The sequence below is a fragment of the Cheilinus undulatus genome, linkage group 7, assembly GCF_018320785.1.
Source record: "Cheilinus undulatus linkage group 7, ASM1832078v1, whole genome shotgun sequence".
Taxonomy (NCBI): Eukaryota; Metazoa; Chordata; class Actinopteri; order Labriformes; family Labridae; genus Cheilinus; species Cheilinus undulatus.
The window spans coordinates 54,405,454-54,428,486 of NC_054871.1; positions in this window are offsets into that span (position 1 = coordinate 54,405,454).

Genomic DNA, 23,033 nt, shown 5'->3' on the forward strand with positions numbered 1-23,033 from the left:
CACAGACCCAGGACCCACAGACAGACCAAAGTCCACAGACCCAGGACACACAGACAGACCAAAGTCCACAGACCCAGGACCCACAAACAGACTACAGTCCACAGACCCAGCACCCACAGACAGACCAAAGTCCACAGACCCTGGACCCACAGACAGACTACAGTCCACAGACCCAGGACCCAAAGACAGACTACAGTCCACAGCCAGACCAAAGTCCACAGACCCAGCACCCACAGACAGACTACAGTCCACAGACCCAGCACCCACAGACAGACTACAGTCCACAGACCCAGCACCCACAGACAGACTACAGTCCACAGACCCAGCACCCACAGACAGACCAAAGTCCACAGACCCAGAACCCACAGACAGACTACAGTCCACAGACCCAGCACCCACAGACAGACTACAGTCCACAGACCCAGCACCCACAGACAGACTACAGTCCACAGACCCAGGACCCACAGACAGACTACAGTCCACAGACCCAGCACCCACAGACAGACTACAGTCCACAGACCCAGCACCCACAGACAGACTAAAGTCCACAGACCCAGCACCCACAGACAAACTACAGTCCACAGACCCAGGACCCACAGACAGACCAAAGTCCAAAGACCCAGGACACACAGACAGACCAAAGTCCACAGACCCAGCACCCACAGACAGACTACAGTCCACAGACAGACCAAAGTCCACAGACCCAGCACCCAAAGACAGACTACAGTTCACAGACCCAGGACCCACAGACAGACCAAAGTCCACAGACCCAGCACCCACAGACAGACTACAGTCCACAGATCAAGGACCCACGGACAGACCAAAGTCCACAGACCCAGGACCCACAGACAGACTACAGTCCACAGACCCAGCACCCACAGACAGACTACAGTTCACAGACCCAGGACCCACAGACAGACCAAAGTCCACAGACCCAGCACCCACAGACAGACTACAGTCCACAGACCCAGGACCCACAGACAGACCAAAGTCCACAGACCCTGGACCCACAGACAGACTACAGTCCACAGACCCAGGACCCAAAGACAGACTACAGTCCACAGACAGACCAAAGTCCACAGACCCAGCACCCACAGACAGACTACAGTCCACAGACCCAGGACCCACAGACAGACTACAGTCCACAGACCCAGCACCCACAGACGGACTACAGTCCACAGACCCAGCACCCACAGACAGACTACAGTCCACAGACCCAGCACCCACAGACAGACTACAGTCCACAGACCCAGCACCCACAGACAGACTACAGTCCACAGACCCAGGACCCACAGACAGACCAAAGTCCACAAACCCAGAACACACAGACAGACGAAAGTCCACAGACCCAGCACCCACAGACAGACTACAGTCCACAGACAGACCAAAGTCCACAGACCCAGCACCCACAGACAGACTACAGTTCACAGACCCAGGACCCACAGACAGACCAAAGTCCACAGACCCAGCACCCACAGACAGACTACAGTCCACAGATCCAGGACCCACAGACAGACCAAAGTCCACAGACCCAGCACCCACAGACAGACTACAGTCCACAGACCCAGCACCCACAGACAGACTACAGTCCACAGACCCAGCACCCACAGACAGACCAAAGTCCACAGACCCAGGACTCACAGACAGACTACAGTCCACAGACCCAGGACCCACAGACAGACCAAAGTCCACAGACCCAGGACACACAGACAGACCAAAGTCCACAGACCCAGGACCCACAAACAGACTACAGTCCACAGACCCAGCACCCACAGACAGACCAAAGTCCACAGACCCTGGACCCACAGACAGACTACAGTCCACAGATAGACCAAAGTCCACAGACCCAGCACCCACAGACAGACTACAGTCCACAGACCCAGGACCCACAGACAGACCAAAGTCCACAGACCCAGCACCCACAGACAGACTACAGTCCACAGATCTAGGACCCACAGACAGACCACAGTCCACAGACCCAGCACCCACAGACAGACCAAAGTCCACAGACCCAGCACCCACAGACAGACTACAGTCCACAGACCCAGCACCCACAGACAGACTACAGTCCACAGACCCAGCACCCACAGACAGACCAAAGTCCACAGACCCAGCACCCACAGACAGACTACAGTCCACAGACCCAGCACCCACAGACAGACCACAGTCCACAGACCCAGCACCCACAGACAGACCAAAGTCCACAGACCCTGGACCCACAGACAGACTACAGTCCACAGACCCAGCACCCACAGACAGACTACAGTCCACAGACCCAGGACCCACAGACAGACCAAAGTCCAAAGACCCAGGACACACAGACAGACCAAAGTCCACAGACCCAGCACCCACAGACAGACTACAGTCCACAGACAGACCAAAGTCCACAGACCCAGCACCCACAGACAGACTACAGTTCACAGACCCAGCACCCACAGACAGACTACAGTCCACAGACCCAGGACCCACAGACAGACCAAAGTCCACAGACCCAGCACCCACAGACAGACTACAGTCCACAGATCCAGGACCCACAGACAGACCAAAGTCCACAGACCCAGGACCCACAGACAGACTACAGTCCACAGACCCAGCACCCACAGACAGACTACAGTCCACAGACCCAGCACCCACAGACAGACCAAAGTCCACAGACCCAGGACCCACAGACAGACTACAGTCCACAGACCCAGCACCCACAGACAGACCAAAGTCCACAGACCCAGGACTCACAGACAGACTACAGTCCACAGATCCAGGACCCACAGACAGACCAAAGTCCACAGACCCAGGACACACAGACAGACCAAAGTCCACAGACCCAGGACCCACAAACAGACTACAGTCCACAGACCCAGCACCCACAGACAGACCAAAGTCCACAGACCCTGGACCCACAGACAGACTACAGTCCACAGACAGACCAAAGTCCACAGACCCAGCACCCACAGACAGACTACAGTCCACAGACCCAGGACCCACAGACAGACCAAAGTCCACAGACCCAGCACCCACAGACAGACTACAGTCCACAGATCTAGGACCCACAGACAGACCACAGTCCACAGACCCAGCACCCACAGACGGACCAAAGTCCACAGACCCTGGACCCACAGACAGACTACAGTCCACAGACCCAGGACCCAAAGACAGACTACAGTCCACAGACAGACCAAAGTCCACAGACCCAGCACCCACAGACAGACTACAGTCCACAGACCCAGCAGCCAAAGACAGACTACAGTCCACAGACCCAGCACCCACAGACAGACCAAAGTCCACAGACCCAGCACCCACAGACAGACTACAGTCCACAGACCCAGCACCCACAGACAGACTACAGTCCACAGACCCAGCACCCACAGACAGACCAAAGTCCACAGACCCAGCACCCACAGACAGACTACAGTCCACAGACAGACCAAAGTCCACAGACCCAGGACCCACAGAAAGACTACAGTTCACAGACCCAGGACCCACAGACAGACCAAAGTCCACAGACCCTGGACCCACAGACAGACTACAGTCCACAGATCCAGGACCCACAGACAGACCAAAGTCCACAGACCCAGGACCCACAGACAGACTACAGTCCACAGACCCAGCACCCACAGACAGACTACAGTCCACAGACCCAGCACCCACAGACAGACCAAAGTCCACAGACCCAGGACTCACAGACAGACTACAGTCCACAGACCCAGGACCCACAGACAGACCAAAGTCCACAGACCCAGGACACACAGACAGACCAAAGTCCACAGACCCAGGACCCACAGACTACAGTCCACAGACCCAGCACCCACAGACAGACCAAAGTCCACAGACCCTGGACCCACAGACAGACTACAGTCCACAGACAGACCAAAGTCCACAGACCCAGCACCCACAGACAGACTACAGTCCACAGACCCAGGACCCACAGACAGACCAAAGTCCACAGACCCAGCACCCACAGAAAGACTACAGTCCACAGATCTAGGACCCACAGACAGACCAAAGTCCACAGACCCAGCACCCACAGACGGACCAAAGTCCACAGTCCCTGGACCCACAGACAGACTACAGTCCACAGACCCAGGACCCAAAGACAGACTACAGTCCACAGACAGACCAAAGTCCAGGACCCTGGACCCACAGACAGACTACAGTCCACAGACCCAGGACCCACAGACAGACCAAAGTCCACAGACCCAGCACCCACAGACAGACTACAGTCCACAGACCCAGCACCCACAGACAGACCAAAGTCCACAGACCCAGGACTCACAGACAGACTACAGTCCACAGACCCAGGACCCACAGACAGACCAAAGTCCACAGACCCAGGACACACAGACAGACCAAAGTCCACAGACCCAGGACCCACAGACTACAGTCCACAGACCCAGCACCCACAGACAGACCAAAGTCCACAGACCCTGGACCCACAGACAGACTACAGTCCACAGACAGACCAAAGTCCACAGACCCAGCACCCACAGACAGACTACAGTCCACAGACCCAGGACCCACAGACAGACCAAAGTCCACAGACCCAGCACCCACAGAAAGACTACAGTCCACAGATCTAGGACCCACAGACAGACCACAGTCCACAGACCCAGCACCCACAGACGGACCAAAGTCCACAGACCCTGGACCCACAGACAGACTACAGTCCACAGACCCAGGACCCAAAGACAGACTACAGTCCACAGACAGACCAAAGTCCACAGACCCAGCACCCACAGACAGACTACAGTCCACAGACCCAGGACCCACAGACAGACTACAGTCCACAGACCCAGCACCCACAGACAGACTACAGTCCACAGACCCAGCACCCACAGACAGAGTACAGTCCACAGACCCAGCACCCACAGACAGACTACAGTCCACAGACCCAGGACCCACAGACAGACTACAGTCCACAGACCCAGCACCCACAGACAGACTACAGTCCACAGACCCAGGACCCACAGACAGACCAAAGTCCACAGACCCAGGACCCACAGACAGACTACAGTCCACAGACCCTGGACCCACAGACAGACCAAAGTCCACAGACCCAGGACCCACAGACAGACTACAGTCCACAGACCCAGCACCCACAGACAGAGTACAGTCCACAGACCCAGCACCCACAGACAGACTACAGTCCACAGACCCAGGACCCACAGACAGACTACAGTCCACAGACCCAGCACCCACAGACAGACTACAGTCCACAGACCCAGGACCCACAGACAGACCAAAGTCCACAGACCCAGGACACACAGACAGACCAAAGTCCACAGACCCAGGACCCACAGACAGACTACAGTCCACAGACCCAGCACCCACAGACAGACCAAAGTCCACAGACCCAGCACCCACAGACAGACTACAGTCCACAGACCCAGCACCCACAGACAGACTACAGTCCACAGACCCAGCACCCACAGACAGACCAAAGTCCACAGACCCAGCACCCACAGACAGACTACAGTCCACAGATCCAGGACCCACAGACAGACCAAAGTCCACAGACCCAGGACCCACAGACAGACTACAGTCCACAGACCCAGCACCCACAGACAGACTACAGTCCACAGACCCAGCACCCACAGACAGACCAAAGTCCACAGACCCAGGACCCACAGACAGACTACAGTCCACAGACCCAGGACCCACAGACAGACCAAAGTCCACAGACCCAGGACACACAGACAGACCAAAGTCCACAGACCCAGGACCCACAAACAGACTAAAGTCCACAGACCCAGCACCCACAGACAGACCAAAGTCCAGGACCCTGGACCCACAGACAGACTACAGTCCACAGACCCAGGACCCAAAGACAGACTACAGTCCACAGACAGACCAAAGTCCACAGACCCAGCACCCACAGACAGACCAAAGTCCACAGACCCAGCACCCACAGACAGACTAAAGTCCACAGACCCAGCACCCACAGACAGACTACAGTCCACAGACCCAGGACCCACAGAAAGACTACAGTCCACAGACCCAGCACCCACAGACAGACTACAGTCCACAGACCCAGCACCCACAGACAGACTACAGTCCACAGACCCAGCACCCACAGACAGACTACAGTCCACAGACCCAGGACCCACAGACAGACCAAAGTCCACAGACCCAGGACACACAGACAGACCAAAGTCCACAGACCCAGGACCCACAAACAGACCAAAGTCCATAGACCCTGGACACACAGAAAGACCAAAGTCCACAGACCCAGGACCCACAGAGAGACTACAGTCCACAGACCCAGCACCCACAGACAGACTACAGTCCACAGACAGACCAAAGTCCATAGACCCTGGACACACAGACAGACCAAAGTCCACAGACCCAGGACACACAGACAGACTACAGTTCACAGACCCAGGACCCACAGACAGACCAAAGTCCACAGACCCAGGACCCACAGACAGACCAAAGTCCACAGACCCAGGACACACAGACAGACCAAAGTCCACAGACCCAGCACCCACAGACAGACTACAGTCCACAGACCCAGCACCCACAGACAGACTACAGTCCACAGACCCAGGACCCACAGACAGACTACAGTCCACAGACCCAGGACCCACAGACAGACCAAAGTCCACAGACCCAGGACACACAGACAGACCAAAGTCCACAGACCCAGGACCCACAAACAGACTAAAGTCCACAGACCCAGCACCCACAGACAGACCAAAGTCCAGGACCCTGGACCCACAGACAGACTACAGTCCACAGACCCAGGACCCAAAGACAGACTACAGTCCACAGACAGACCAAAGTCCACAGACCCAGCACCCACAGACAGACCAAAGTCCACAGACCCAGCACCCACAGACAGACTACAGTCCACAGACCCAGCACCCACAGACAGACTATAGTCCACAGACCCAGGACCCACAGAAAGACTACAGTCCACAGACCCAGCACCCACAGACAGACTACAGTCCACAGACCCAGCACCCACAGACAGACCAAAGTCCACAGACCCAGCACCCACAGACAGACTACAGTCCACAGACCCAGGACCCACAGACAGACCAAAGTCCACAGACCCAGGACCCACAAACAGACCAAAGTCCATAGACCCTGGACACACAGAAAGACCAAAGTCCACAGACCCAGGACACACAGACAGACCAAAGTCCACAGACCCAGCACCCACAGACAGACTACAGTCCACAGACAGACCAAAGTCCATAGACCCTGGACACACAGACAGACCAAAGTCCACAGACCCAGGACACACAGACAGACTACAGTTCACAGACCCAGGACCCACAGACAGACCAAAGTCCACAGACCCAGGACCCACAGACAGACCAAAGTCCACAGACCCAGGACACACAGACAGACCAAAGTCCACAGACCCAGCACCCACAGACAGACTACAATCCACAGACCCAGGACCCACAGACAGACTACAGTCCACAGACCCAGCACCCACAGACAGACTACAGTCCACAGACCCAGCACCCACAGACAGACTACAGTCCACAGACCCAGCACCCACAGACAGACTACAGTCCACAGACCCAGCACCCACAGACAGACTACAGTCCACAGACCCAGCACCCACAGAAAGACCAAAGTCCACAGACCCAGCACCCACAGACAGACTACAGTCCACAGACCCAGCACCCACAGACAGACTACAGTCCACAGACCCAGCACCCACAGACAGACTACAGTCCACAGACCCAGGACCCACAGACAGACTACAGTCCACAGACCCAGCACCCACAGACAGACTACAGTCCACAGACCCTGGACCCACAGACAGACCAAAGTCCACAGACCCAGCACCCACAGACAGACTACAGTCCACAGACCCAGCACCCACAGACAGACTACAATCCACAGACCCAGGACCCACAGACAGACTACAGTCCACAGACCCAGCACCCACGGACAGACTACAGTCCACAGACCCAGCACCCACAGACAGACTACAGTCCACAGACCCAGCACCCACAGACAGACTACAGTCCACAGACCCAGGACCCACAGACAGACTACAGTCCACAGACCCAGCACCCACAGACAGACTACAGTCCACAGACCCTGGACCCACAGACAGACCAAAGTCCACAGACCCAGGACACACAGACAGACCAAAGTCCACAGACCCAGGACCCACAAACAGACTAAAGTCCACAGACCCAGCACCCACAGACAGACCAAAGTCCACAGACCCAGGACCCACAAACAGACTAAAGTCCACAGACCCAGCACCCACAAACAGACTAAAGTCCACAGACCCAGCACCCACAGACAGACCAAAGTCCACAGACCCTGGACCCACAGACAGACCAAAGTCCACAGACCCAGGACCCACAGACAGACCAAAGTCCATAGACCCAGGACACACAGACAGACCAAAGTCCACAGACCCAGGACCCACAGACAGACTACAGTCCACAGACCCTGGACCCACAAACTGACAATCCTCTACAGTCCCTGGATCTACCATCCTGTCCATTATAAAGTCTGGTCTAAGCTCTGCTGTGGACCATGGAGTCCACCCAGCTACAGTAAAACTTTAACATGACTGTGAGGGGTTCTGGTTCAGACCTACAGCTAGTCCTCTCCTGGTGAGGAATAACACAGATATGGAAGTAGACTTCGAATAAACTCTTCTGCATTTTGTTTCTGTCCTGGTCTCTGAGTGGTGGTCCAGCTGTGATCTGTGCTGTTGTGGGGAGGTCCTGGTCCTCTCTAATCCACAGGGTTCTGTGGTTTTGAGGACTGAGGCTGGGTTTGATGACATGACGTGTTTCTGCAGGATTAGTAACATCTGTTTGCAAACATGCAGGATTATCCTGAGAAACAGATGATCTGATTGGTTATCTGGGCTCCTCACTGAGCTCTGAGTCAGGGTCTCCCTCCTACAGTCATGGACGAAAGTATTGGCACCCCGGGACTTTTCCCAGAAAATAGACCTTTTCTCCCAGAAACTGCTGCAATTACAAATGTTTTTGGTATACATGTGTTTATTTCCTTCATGTGCATTAAAACACAAAAAATCAGAATAAAAAAGACAAAATTGACATAATTTTACACAAAACTCAAAAATGGGCCAGACAAAATGATTGTCCCCTTTTAAAACTGTGGGTAATCCATTTTATTTCCAGCATGTGATGCTCATTTAAACTCACCTGTGGCAGTAACAGGTGCTGCAATCTAGAAATCACACCTGAAGCCAGTTAGAATGTCTAAAAGTTGACTCAGCCTTTGTGTTGTGTGTCTGTGTGTGTCACACCAAGCATGGAGGAGAGACAGAAGAGCCCAGAACTGTCTGAGGACTTAAGAAGCAAAATAGAGTAAAAATATGAACAATCTCAAGGTTAAAGACCATCTCCAGAGATCCTGAGATTCCTTTGTCCACTGTGTGTAATATAATCAAGAAGTTTATAACCATGGAGCTGTGGCTAATCTCCCTGGACGTGGACGGAAGAGAAAAACTGACAAAAGAATGCAACGCAGGATAGTTGGAATGGTGGATAAACATCCTCAGTCGACTTCCACACAGATTCAGGCTGTCCTGCAGACTCAGGGTGCAAAAGTGTCAGCTGGGACCATACGTGGTCATCTGAATGAGATGAAGCGCTATGGCAGGAGACCCAGGAGAACCCCACTGCTGACAAAGAGACAGAAAAAAGCCAGACTGGAGTTTGCAAAAATGTCCCTGAGTAAGCCTCAATCCTTCTGGGAGAACATTTAGTGGACAGATGAGACTAAGATAGAGCTTTTTGGAAAAGCACGTCATTCTACTGTTTACAGAAAACAGAATGAGGCCTACAAAGAAAAGAACACAGTACCTACAGTCAAACATGGAGGAGCTTCAAGGATGTTTTGGGGTTTGTTTTGTTGCCTCTGGCACTGGGTGCCTTGACTGTCTGCAAGGAATCATGAAATCTGAGACTATCAAAAGATTTTGGGCCGCAATGTAGGGCCTAGTGTCAGAAAGCTGGGTCTGGGTCAGAGGTCATGGGTGTTCCAGCAGGACAATGACCCCAAACATACCTCAGAAAGCACCAAGAAATGGTTGGAGACAAAGCTGGAGAGTTCTGAAGTGGCCAGCAATGAGTCCAGATCTAAATCCCATTGAACACCTATGGAGAGATCTCAGAACTGCTGTTGAAGAAGCACCCTTCAAATCTGAGAGACCTGGAGCAGTTTGGAGAAGAAGAGTGGTCCAAAATTCCAGCTGAGAGGAGTAAGAAGCTTGTTGATGGTTATAGGAAGACACTAGTTCAAGTTATTTTTTTTCCCAAGGTTGTGCAACCAAATATTAAGTTGAGGGTGCCTATAATTTTTTCCGGCCCATCTTTTGAGTTTTGTGTAAAATGATGTCAATGTTGTCTTTTTTCTTCAGATTTTTTGTGTTGTTCCAATGAACATAAAGGCAGTAAACACATGTATACCAAAAACATTTGTGGATTGCAACAATTTCTGGGAGAAATTGTGTATTTTCTGGAAAAATTCCAGGGGTGCCACAATTTTTGTCCATGACTGTAAATGTCTTCATCAGACCAGTACTCCAGCTGTGACGTCTCTCAGATCCCGCTAAAGCTCTGAAGCCCAGCTAACTAGCTGGGGGCTGCTGTGAGCTGTTACCAGACGACTGGTTTTATCTTTGGTCCTAATGTGTGTTTATGTGTGTGAGGGAGAAATCCTCTTAGCCAGTAAACACCGTTAATACAGAGGAAATGAAAAGGCTGGCACCGGAGAGATAGACGCTCATTATAGGTGTTTTTATGATGAGAGGGAAGAATTCAGGAACACAGGGTAGTAGAGCTGAGAGCTTTACTCTCCATAAACAACACTCAGAGTCAGAACCAGGTTTTAATTTGAGACTAGGATGAAGGTTTCAGATTTACAGTCAGAGCTGATCTGGTTTACAGAGGAAAAAAGGAACAACACTGGCTTTATTCATCTGAAAACCTCCTCTTTTATGTCCCTAATGCACACCATCCATGTCCAACCTGCTGTATCTTCATCCATGCAGCCCATGAATGGCTCTGATGATTGGTGAGAGAGCTGAGGAGACTGACGGGGTTTGAAAGAAGGATCTAGAAGAACTAGAACTGACGTCTTCACATTTACAGTCTCTGGACAGTTCAGAGGATTCTTTCCCTGTCCACACATGTAGAGTCCTCACAAAGATGCAGTGCTGCAGCTGTGGTGATCCAGACTGCATCTAAAACCCTGCAGCTGTGGTGATCCAGACTGCATCTAAAACCCTGCAGCTGTGGTGATCCAGACTGCATCGAGGAACCCTGGCTGTATCTGTGACTGTTCACATCCTGGTCTGTGTTGTAGCTTCCACACCTGCATGTGTGTGTTCATACACACATCTTTACATTCAAAGGAATGACAGCATGGATTCATCAGATCTGATCAGTATCTATGAAGATTAGTTCCTCCTGCTCACAGAGAAAATCCAACAGCCCTGATGTGGAGCTGCAGAGGATCCTGCTGCTCCACTCAGCAGGAAACACAATCCAGTTCTAAACTTTTATCTTTCAGCCTTAATTAAAAGTTCACTTATTTTATGGTCCAATTTATGATGCAGAAACTATAAAACTGATCTCTGATGACAAGAAGCTGAATGAGCCTCTGCACATTGACGAGGAGAAGACAAGGAGACAAGGCCAGTTAACAGGGGGGAGACAAGGAACCAAAGAGACAAACGTGACATCGCACATTAACAAGGAGAAGACAAGGAGACAAGAAGACAAGGCCGGTGAAAAGGGAGGAGACAAGGAGACAAGGCCGGTTAACGAGGTGGAGACAAGGAGACAACGAGACACTGCACGTTAACAAGGAGGAGACAAGGAGACGAGGCTGGTTAACGAGGAGGAGACAAGGAGACAAGGAGACACTGCACGTTAACAAGGAGGAGACAAGGAGACGAGGCTGGTTAACGAGGAGGAGACAAGGAGACAACGAGACACTGCACGTTAACAAGGAGGAGACAAGGAGACGAGGCTGGTTAACGAGGAGGAGACAAGGAGACAAGACCAGTTAACAGGGAGGAGACAAGGAAACAAAGCCGGTTAATGAGGAGGAGACAAGGAGACAAGGCTGGTTAACGAGGTGGAGACAAGGAGACAAGGAGACAAACGAGACACTGCAAGTTAACAGGGAGCAGACAAGGAGACAAGGCCACATCTATAAATGGATTCACTGACTTATCCTGATGTCTCCTGTTAGATTCATTATCAGCTGTCCTAACTAGAGGAGGCTGAAGCAGGACGGCTGCTCTCTATCATCCCTGGTAGAGGTGGGACGGCTGCTCTCTACCCTCTCTGGTTGAAGCAGGACGGCTGCTCTCTAGCCTCTCTGGTAGAGGTGGGACGGCTGCTCTCTATCCTCCCTGGTAGAGGTGGGACGGCTGCTCTCTACCCTCTCTGGTTGAAGCAGGACGGCTGCTCTCTAGCCTCTCTGGTAGAGGTGGGACGGCTGCTCTCTATCCTCCCTGGTAGAGGTGGGACGGCTGCTCTCTATCCTCCCTGGTAGAGGTGGGACGGCTGCTCTCTACCCTCTCTGGTTGAAGCAGGACGGCTGCTCTCTATCATCCCTGGTAGAGGTGGGACGGCTGCTCTCTATCCTCCCTGGTAGAGGTGGGACGGCTGCTCTCTATCCTCCCTGGTAGAGGTGGGACGGCTGCTCTCTATCCTCCCTGGTAGAGGTGGGACGGCTGCTCTCTATCCTCCCTGGTAGAGGTGGGACGGCTGCTCTCTACCCCCCAACCCCCCATTTGCTGTAACAGGTGTCAGGCTCCCAGCAGCAGGATTGAGGCTACCAGCACCATCATAAATAGGTTGTTTCCACTGAGTGGTCCGGCTCAGTTCGGTGCGGTACGGCACACTTTTTTTGGCGTTTCCATAGAGGAAAGGTCCCCAAAAACCGACCCGTACCGTCCCACTTTTCGGCACCCTTCCATAGGGATGCCAATCTTACCTAACCGTACCAAAAAGGTGGAGCTACACACACAACAATAGGGGCTGTACTGACGTCACGTAAGCGCGCGACTCAGCTGCTCGCCTCCGGGCTTCAAAGACGGAAGTCTGCTGTGAGAAGCGGGCGAGAACGGGAGAAAAATGGACCAATATCTGCCTAAATGGGAAATATTTGGACTCGACGGAGATCCAGACTGTTTCCTAGTCTGTGGATGTTGGTATCAGGCCACAAATCCAGTTTCCTGACGTTTATCTGGATGATTTTAAGAACACAAAGCAGAGCCTGAAGGCTCACATCAGCCTGATCCATGCGCGATGGATGAGAAACTAAATTAATGCAGAAGTTTTGTGAATACGAAGCCTCAGAACAGTTCATTCTCATCTGTAACTAGTTATTAATCTACGTCTTACGTTAGATAACCTGTGAAAACATCGCTCTGTGGTTGTTGAACGTGTTTGTAAAACTTCAGGCTGCAGACTATTTTAAAAGCCCGGATTCCTGACTTAATCTAGCTTGATTTTAACACCAGCTGAACTTTAAATTTATTTTTAATGCGGCAAATTCTCACAGTTCAGCTCTAAACTTTCATATTTTGTGGTATAAACTGATCTAGACTAGATATATTCACATATTAACGTAGCGTTATGTTTAAACCGTCTCTGTACACGTATTCATCAGCTGAGGATCTGTGCTGACAGATGTTAACATCATTAAGATGGAGTTATTTTTTTAAAAGCACTTTCAGCTGAAATAAAGCTGTTCACTGCTTATTCCTACTGATTTCTGTCACTCATCCTTTCTATAACTCTGCTGCTGGACCAGCAGACTCACGCTGTCTGTGACTTTACATGCATGCTGTCACAGCCCCGCCCACCCAAGTGAGAGCACGGGTGTCTGTGGACACGCTAACTATTTGGGGGTTTAGCGTACCAAACCATACCAAACCGAACCGAATCAAACCAGACCCCCTGATGGAAACACAGCTTGAGACTAATCTGGGTCAGACAGATAGCTGGACCTTCTCATAGACCATGGGAGGAAGACAGAAACTGTGGAGAACATCTAGGACCAGGACAAAGATCTCTGACTGTGGAGAACATCTGAGACCAGGACAAAGATCTCTGACTGTGGAGAACATCTGAGACCAGGACAAAGATCTCTGACTGTGGAGAACATCTAGGACCAGGACAAAGATCTCTGACTGTGGAGAACATCTAGGACCAGGACAAAGATATCTGACCCTGGAGAACATCTAGGACCAGGACAAAGATCTCTGACTGTGGAGAACATCTGAGACCAGGACAAAGATCTCTGACTGTGGAGAACATCTAGGACCAGGACAAAGATCTCTGACCCTGGAGAACATCTAGGACCAGGACAAAGATCTCTGACTGTGGAGAACATCTGAGACCAGGACAAAGATCTCTGACTGTGGAGAACATCTAGGACCAGGACAAAGATCTCTGACCCTGGAGAACATCTAGGACCAGGACAAAGATCTCTGACTGTGGAGAACATCTGAGACCAGGACAAAGATCTCTGACTGTGGAGAACATCTGAGACCAGGACAAAGATCTCTGACTGTGGAGAACATCTAGGACCAGGACAAAGATCTCTGACTGTGGAGAACATCTAGGACCAGGACAAAGATCTCTGACCCTGGAGAACATCTAGGACCAGGACAAAGATCTCTGACTGTGGAGAACATCTGAGACCAGGACAAAGATCTCTGACTGTGGAGAACATCTAGGACCAGGACAAAGATCTCTGACCCTGGAGAACATCTAGGACCAGGACAAAGATCTCTGACTGTGGAGAACATCTAGGACCAGGACAAAGATCTCTGACTGTGGAGAACATCTAGGACCAGGACAAAGATCTCTGACTGTGGAGAACATCTAGGACCAGGACAAAGATATCTGACTGTGGAGAACATCTAGGACCAGGACAAAGATCTCTGACTGTGGAGAACATCTGAGACCAGGTCAAAGATATCTGACTGTGGAGAACATCTAGGACCAGGACAAAGATATCTGACTGTGGAGAACATCTAGGACCAGGACAAAGATATCTGACTGTGGAGAACATCTAGGACCAGGACAAAGATCTCTGACTGTGGAGAACATCTAGGACCAGGACAAAGATCTCTGACTGTGGAGAACATCTGAGACCATGTCAAAGATCTCTGACTGTGGAGAACATCTAGGACCAGGACAAAGATCTCTGACTGTGGAGAACATCTAGGACCAGGACAAAGATCTCTGACCCTGGAGAACATCTAGGACCAGGACAAAGATCTCTGACCCTGGAGAACATCTAGGACCAGGACAAAGATCTCTGACTGTGGAGAACATCTAGGACCAGGACAAAGATATCTGACTGTGGAGAACATCTAGGACCAGGACAAAGATCTCTGACCCTGGAGAACATCTAGGACCAGGACAAAGATCTCTGACCCTGGAGAACATCTAGGACCAGGACAAAGATCTCTGACCCTGGAGAACATCTAGGACCAGGACAAAGATCTCTGACTGTGGAGAACATCTAGGACCAGGACAAAGATCTCTGACCCTGGAGAACATCTAGGACCAGGACAAAGATCTCTGACTGTGGAGAACATCTAGGACCAGGACAAAGATATCTGACTGTGGAGAACATCTAGGACCAGGACAAAGATCTCTGACCCTGGAGAACATCTAGGACCAGGACAAAGATCTCTGACCCTGGAGAACATCTAGGACCAGGACAAAGATCTCTGACCCTGGAGAACATCTAGGACCAGGACAAAGATCTCTGACTGTGGAGAACATCTAGGACCAGGACAAAGATCTCTGACCCTGGAGAACATCTAGGACCAGGACAAAGATCTCTGACTGTGGAGAACATCTAGGACCAGGACAAAGATCTCTGACCCTGGAGAACATCTAGGACCAGGACAAAGATCTCTGACTGTGGAGAACATCTAGGACCAGGACAAAGATATCTGACTGTGGAGAACATCTAGGACCAGGACAAAGATCTCTGACTGTGGAGAACATCTAGGACCAGGACAAAGATATCTGACTGTGGAGAACATCTAGGACCAGGACAAAGATCTCTGACCCTGGAGAACATCTAGGACCAGGACAAAGATCTCTGACCCTGGAGAACATCTAGGACCAGGACAAAGATCTCTGACTGTGGAGAACATCTAGGACCAGGACAAAGATCTCTGACCCTGGAGAACATCTAGGACCAGGACAAAGATCTCTGACCCTGGAGAACATCTAGGACCAGGACAAAGATATCTGACTGTGGAGAACATCTAGGACCAGGACAAAGACCTCTGACTGTGGAGAACATCTAGGACCAGGACAAAGATCTCTGACCCTGGAGAACATCTAGGACCAGGACAAAGATCTCTGACTGTGGAGAACATCTAGGACCAGGACAAAGATCTCTGACTGTGGAGAACATCTAGGACCAGGACAAAGATCTCTGACTGTGGAGAACATCTAGGACCAGGACAAAGATCTCTGACTGTGGAGAACATCTAGGACCAGGACAAAGATCTCTGACTGTGGAGAACATCTAGGACCAGGACAAAGATCTCTGACCCTGGAGAACATCTAGGACCAGGACAAAGATCTCTGACTGTGGAGAACATCTAGGACCAGGACAAAGATCTCTGACTGTGGAGAACATCTAGGACCAGGACAAAGATCTCTGACTGTGGAGAACATCTAGGACCAGGACAAAGATATCTGACTGTGGAGAACATCTAGGACCAGGACAAAGATCTCTGACTGTGGAGAACATCTGAGACCAGGTCAAAGATATCTGACTGTGGAGAACATCTAGGACCAGGACAAAGATATCTGACTGTGGAGAACATCTAGGACCAGGACAAAGATATCTGACTGTGGAGAACATCTAGGACCAGGACAAAGATCTCTGACTGTGGAGAACATCTAGGACCAGGACAAAGATCTCTGACTGTGGAGAACATCTGAGACCAGGTCAAAGATCTCTGACTGTGGAGAACATCTAGGACCAGGACAAAGATCTCTGACTGTGGAGAACATCTAGGACCAGGACAAAGATCTCTGACCCTGGAGAACATCTAGGACCAGGACAAAGATCTCTGACCCTGGAGAACATCTAGGACCAGGACAAAGATCTCTGACTGTGGAGAACATCTAGGACCAGGACAAAGATATCTGACTGTGGAGAACATCTAGGACCAGGACAAAGATCTCTGACCCTGGAGAACATCTAGGACCAGGACAAAGATCTCTGACTGTGGAGAACATCTAGGACCAGGACAAAGATCTCTGACTGTGGAGAACATCTAGGACCAGGACAAAGATCTCTGACTGTGGAGAACATCTAGGACCAGGACAAAGATCTCTGACTGTGGAGAACATCTATGACCAGGACAAAGATCTCTGACTGTGGAGAACATCTAGGACCAGGACAAAGATCTCTGACCCTGGAGAACATCTAGGACCAGGACAAAGATCTCTGACCCTGGAGAACATCTAGGACCAGGACAAAGATCTCTGACCCTGGAGAACATCTAGGACCAGGACAAAGATCTCTGACTGTGGAGAACATCTAGGACCAGGACAAAGATCTCTGACCCTGGAGAACATCTAGGACCAGGACAAAGATCTCTGACTGTGGAGAACATCTAGGACCAGGACAAAGATATCTGACTGTGGAGAACATCTAGGACCAGGACAAAGATCTCTGACCCTGGAGAACATCTAGGACCAGGACAAAGATCTCTGACCCTGGAGAACATCTAGGACCAGGACAAAGATCTCTGACCCTGGAGAACATCTAGGACCAGGACAAAGATCTCTGACTGTGGAGAACATCTAGGACCAGGACAAAGATCTCTGACCCTGGAGAACATCTAGGACCAGGACAAAGATCTCTGACTGTGGAGAACATCTAGGACCAGGACAAAGATCTCTGACCCTGGAGAACATCTAGGACCAGGACAAAGATCTCTGACTGTGGAGAACATCTAGGACCAGGACAAAGATATCTGACTGTGGAGAACATCTAGGACCAGGACAAAGATCTCTGACTGTGGAGAACATCTAGGACCAGGACAAAGATATCTGACTGTGGAGAACATCTAGGACCAGGACAAAGATCTCTGACCCTGGAGAACATCTAGGACCAGGACAAAGATCTCTGACCCTGGAGAACATCTAGGACCAGGACAAAGATCTCTGACTGTGGAGAACATCTAGGACCAGGACAAAGATCTCTGACCCTGGAGAACATCTAGGACCAGGACAAAGATCTCTGACTGTGGAGAACATCTAGGACCAGGACAAAGATATCTGACTGTGGAGAACATCTAGGACCAGGACAAAGATCTCTGACCCTGGAGAACATCTAGGACCAGGACAAAGATCTCTGACTGTGGAGAACATCTAGGACCAGGACAAAGATCTCTGACCCTGGAGAACATCTAGGACCAGGACAAAGATCTCTGACCCTGGAGAACATCTAGGACCAGGACAAAGATCTCTGACCCTGGAGAACATCTAGGACCAGGACAAAGATCTCTGACTGTGGAGAACATCTAGGACCAGGACAAAGATCTCTGACCCTGGAGAACATCTAGGACCAGGACAAAGATCTCTGACTGTGGAGAACATCTAGGACCAGGACAAAGATATCTGACTGTGGAGAACATCTAGGACCAGGACAAAGATCTCTGACCCTGGAGAACATCTAGGACCAGGACAAAGATCTCTGACCCTGGAGAACATCTAGGACCAGGACAAAGATCTCTGACCCTGGAGAACATCTAGGACCAGGACAAAGATCTCTGACTGTGGAGAACATCTAGGACCAGGACAAAGATCTCTGACCCTGGAGAACATCTAGGACCAGGACAAAGATCTCTGACTGTGGAGAACATCTAGGACCAGGACAAAGATCTCTGACTGTGGAGAACATCTAGGACCAGGACAAAGATATCTGACTGTGGAGAACATCTAGGACCAGGACAAAGATCTCTGACTGTGGAGAACATCTAGGACCAGGACAAAGATATCTGACTGTGGAGAACATCTAGGACCAGGACAAAGATCTCTGACCCTGGAGAACATCTAGGACCAGGACAAAGATCTCTGACCCTGGAGAACATCTAGGACCAGGACAAAGATCTCTGACTGTGGAGAACATCTAGGACCAGGACAAAGATCTCTGACCCTGGAGAACATCTAGGACCAGGACAAAGATCTCTGACTGTGGAGAACATCTAGGACCAGGACAAAGATATCTGACTGTGGAGAACATCTAGGACCAGGACAAAGATCTCTGACCCTGGAGAACATCTAGGACCAGGACAAAGATCTCTGACCCTGGAGAACATCTAGGACCAGGACAAAGATCTCTGACCCTGGAGAACATCTAGGACCAGGACAAAGATCTCTGACCCTGGAGAACATCTAGGACCAGGACAAAGATCTCTGACTGTGGAGAACATCTAGGACCAGGACAAAGATCTCTGACTGTGGAGAACATCTAGGACCAGGACAAAGATCTCTGACTGTGGAGAACATCTAGGACCAGGACAAAGATCTCTGACCGTGGAGAACATCTAGGACCAGGACAAAGATATCTGACTGTGGAGAACATCTAGGACCAGGACAAAGATCTCTGACTGTGGAGAACATCTAGGACCAGGACAAAGATCTCTGACTGTGGAGAACATCTAGGACCAGGACAAAGATATCTGACTGTGGAGAACATCTAGGACCAGGACAAAGATCTCTGACTGTGGAGAACATCTAGGACCAGGACAAAGATCTCTGACTGTGGAGAACATCTAGGACCAGGACAAAGATATCTGACTGTGGAGAACATCTAGGACCAGGACAAAGATCTCTGACCCTGGAGAACATCTAGGACCAGGACAAAGATCTCTGACCCTGGAGAACATCTAGGACCAGGACAAAGATCTCTGACCCTGGAGAACATCTAGGACCAGGACAAAGATCTCTGACCCTGGAGAACATCTAGGACCAGGACAAAGCTATATACCCATAACTCCGCCCTAACAGTACCCTAGGCTGTGTTGAAGCTAAATCCGCACATCTTTAGTTTTTTTTCCGTCAGAATATTTCCTCTTGGTGATGTACAAAGACATCCAGAGCGTGACCTGGGTTGTGTCAATCCTCCTTCTCCCCTGATGGGGCCCTCAGGTGGGCGTACTCGCCATTACACGCCTCACTCCAGCCCAAACATGCCTGAAACTTCTGCACGGTGCTGCAGGTTCTCCTGGTGTTCATCATGTGCCTAAAGGTTGAACACGGCGACGCACCAGCCCGCCCTCTGGTGGCGTTCATCCTTGCACCCGTTAGCAGACAGGAGTAATGATGGAGACTGAATTGTGGCTAATCTTTACAAACGGAGAGAGACAAAGAGAGGAATCATGGGACATTTAAAAATTCATTAGCGTGCAGCTGCAGAAAAGGCACAGATGGAGAGAGAGGGCGAGAGACAAAGAGAGGGAGGAAAATAAAGAGGAACTCCTGAGAGGGAGCTTTCTTCCTCTAACTTTGTTGCAGTCTCTCTGAGAGTGTGGAAGTCAGTGGAGCCCATCCACAGGGGGAAGAGTAGCTCACAACCCCCCAGCTAGCCCCCGCATTCATTATCTATTGTTGAGGCTGAATGAAGAGTGCCGTGCATCTCTGCTGCTCTGAAAGCATCCCAACACAAATGAAAATGTAATTTACATCGCTTTGTTTGCAGCAGCAAATGTTAGAGGGAGCGTGTGATACTGCCGGGGTCTACAGGGGAACGATGCAGGGCTCTGACATCAGAGCGGCTTAGGGATGGGCGCTACATGGGTTTAAAGACAGTCCATGTTAGAATACGGGCTCAGTTTAAAGACGTAGAAAACAGAGCTCAGGTCAGCAGCTCTCAGCAGTGATAATGTGGTCAAACATTCCCCAACTCTAGATTTAAAACCTCCTAAACTACAACAGTCTCTCCTGAACTCAACCTGAACCATAAAGTCAGAGCGTGAGGGTTTGGTAGATCCTGCTCTGCTGTCATTAAATTATATCTCGTAGCAAAGCCGGTTTAAATGGAGCCACATCTGTAAGGAGCCTGCATCTGTGGGATGAGCAGCAGAGCTGAGGATGTGGGTCAGTCCATGATAAAGCAGGGTCCGACATTAACGGTTGCCCGAATGCCTAGGGCAGCTTCAAAAAGCCGTCGGGCAAGCAAAACTTGTAAGGACTTGCCCAATCGGGCAAGCACGACTCTGAGCTTTTCCATTCATTCATTTTATTATTTTCCTCTCCTGTTTCTGTTCGACGGAGCCCCCGAGTAGCCAGATGCAGTGTGTCGCTGCCTCCATTGGCTGAGTGTGTCTGCAGACGTGCAGACAGCTGCACAAACTTTAACTGAAACCTTTATGAAGGTAAGCACTGTCATCAGTGAAGATTCATGGCAGCTCACATCAATAAATCTGTTACCCACATACAGAAGACAGGCTCTAACTTCCACATTTAAAGCTTTATTATTCTAAATCCGTATTTTATTACCGTCGGAGGCCAGGTGAACTTTCATAACGCTGGTGTTGGGCCAAAGACTGGTATCTCCAAAATGACCATTTTTCAGGGAATGAGAAGTTTATAATTTATAAAAATGATACAAATATGATTATAAACACAAGCTAAAATCATGAAAAACTGAGACCTAAGGTTTTAGCCTGATGTCTGAGGTAAATAAAACACAGACATGCTCATTATCAGTGACAGACTGGTTCCTCTGACTCTATACAGACATTTGAATCCACACTGTAAAAAAAGTCCTAATTTTACGGTGAATAACTTTACATTTTTACAGTAGTTTTCTGCTTTTTAAAAAAAGTATACAAAACTGTAAAAATACAGACATTGTCAGTAAATTAACAACATGCCTGTTATTTGAAGTTTTATTCCAATAATTTAAAAAAAAGGTTTATTTTTCTTCTTTTTAAAGAAATTTTACTATATTAATTATACATAATTTCTTTTTTCTTTAGTCACATACAAAATCCTGTAAAATTACAGCAACCAACTGTAAATAAATATGTGGCTTGTTATTTAAAGGTCTGTGTCCATAATTACAAACCAGTGTTTTTCTCTGTACTATTGTGGTAAATCCTATTAGTTTATATCTTTTTTTAATTTTACATTCCAATCCTGTAATTTAATATTTACTTGTTATGTCAAGGTCTCTGTCCATACTAACAATTTAATGTCTCTCTCTTTAATATTAAGGCACATTTTCTTAGGTTTATATTTTTTTTTTCTACTTTTACATTCAATTTCTGTAATTCTATGTATACCTTGTTATATCAAGGTCTCAGTCTATAATAACAAATTGTTTTTCTCTGTAATATATATATATCTATATATATATCTATATATATAGATATATATATATATATGGATATAGATAGATAGATAGATAGATATGGATATATCTATCTATATCTATATAGATATATATATCTTTATATCTATATATATATAGATATCTATATATATAGATATATATATATATATATATATATATATATATATATATATATATATATATATATATGTGTGTGCAAAGACTAAAAGTGGTGAAGCGGTGGGGCGGGATGGAATGAGGTAACCACACTGAAACAACTGCTATTGGCTGTCACCATGTTGCTTTGATCATGATTGGTTAAAAAGACCGTCTGTCATCCATGAAACTGGCCAATGACAACTGTGCACGCCGTGGTTTCAAAACACAGGAGGACCGGTTAGTCTTACATGGGAAAACGTCAGTGCTGCTACTTGGTTGGTCCTACCTGAATTTTTAGCCTGGATGATTTCCCAGATTATTTTACACCTGCCAGTCAGTTTCTTATGTTGAGCAAATTCTACCTGTGAGATGAAGAAACCTGGAGCATGGACGGGGTGGAAGGGGTCAGGCAGGATCTGTTTGGCTATGTGGACTTCACCCTAAAACATGATCCTGCTACACTCAAAAAACTGATTTTTGACTGTCATAGGTATTAGTTAAACAAATTA